The following is a 1,334-nucleotide window of genomic DNA, read 5'->3' on the forward strand; positions in this document are numbered from 1 at the left end:
CCAAATCAAACTGCTCGTAAATTTATAGACAGGCTTCATTCCCGTGATGGAGAGATGGAAGCGACTTTGTTTTCTGTTCAATCAAAAATCAGAGGATCTCAGCAGTATTTTCAATCTCTTTCCTATAAAGTAGTCAATGATTGAGCAATTGGGTCCACCGACTTTGTTTCTGACAGTTTCATGTGCTGAGTGGTACTCTCCTGAATTTATTGACTATTTACGGACTGTCCATAAGAACTTACCTGGTGTAGCAAAAATGACCCCAGCAGAGTTGACGTGTCTAGATCCAGTTGCAGTTTCCATGCACTTTGACAAAAAATGGGCACCTATATTTAATGAGCTAATTTGTTCAAAGACAAATCCTTTGTTTGGTAAAATTAAGGATCATTTCTGGCGTATCGAGTATCAGAAACGAGGTGCGCCTCATGTACATTGTGTATTCTGGATTGAAGATGCTCCTATTATTGGGAAATCAGCAGCGTCTGAAGTGATTCAGTATATCAATAGTATTATAACTTGTGAAATACCCAATAGATTGACTAGTCCAACTCTTCACAAACTGGTCAAAGACCATCAAGTACACCACTGTAATAAATACTGTCAAAGAAAATATAAGAGAAAAAGAGGAAGATGGGTTACGTATTGTAAGTTTGGCTTTCCTCGTCCTACAAAGGAACGAACAGAATTATATGACATCCTTGACTGCTTGGCTCATGGTACAAACCGTAAAAAGCCAAGAAAAAGAATATATCATCTGCTTCGAAGAGATGACGAGCGTTATATAATTACAGTAAAGAACGATCTCTCGCTCATAGTAACTGATTTGTCAATTAGGTCTTTTTATACATAATTATCCATTATTATATAAAACACAGTAATTTTTGGGGGGATTTCCGGGTTACAGCGGTAGCTAGCAACCTAGTAAGATACGATCACGTCCAATGTTAAGAAATATAAAAACCCATAGTTCCTAAAAAAGGAGTCAGATCAAAACAAAAAGTACACCATTAGAACCGCCTTGTCCGAAACCCCTGTATAGGAAACTTTCTGTCCCTTGTTATAACTACAGCATGAGAATACACTGAAGGTGTTTGAGCATACCTGTCTGCGAAGAATTCTCAGAATACTGCTACGTGACCAAATCTTCAACTCGGATCTACGTCGAATGTGCAATATTCAGAGAGACGTTGCGCTCACTATTAAAGAACGCCGTTTGAAATGGTTGAGCCATGTATTACGGAAGCCGCCAGAGTACCTGCCTCACCAAATACTTCCAGTCGAGCCTATTAGCTCCTGGAAGAGACGCCAAGGACGACAGAGGAAGAACTGGTGGA

The sequence above is a fragment of the Artemia sp. Qi Xiang Cuo genome, chromosome 20 (assembly GCF_049724085.1).
Source record: "Artemia sp. Qi Xiang Cuo chromosome 20, ASM4972408v1, whole genome shotgun sequence".
NCBI lineage: Eukaryota > Metazoa > Arthropoda > Branchiopoda > Anostraca > Artemiidae > Artemia > Artemia sp. Qi Xiang Cuo.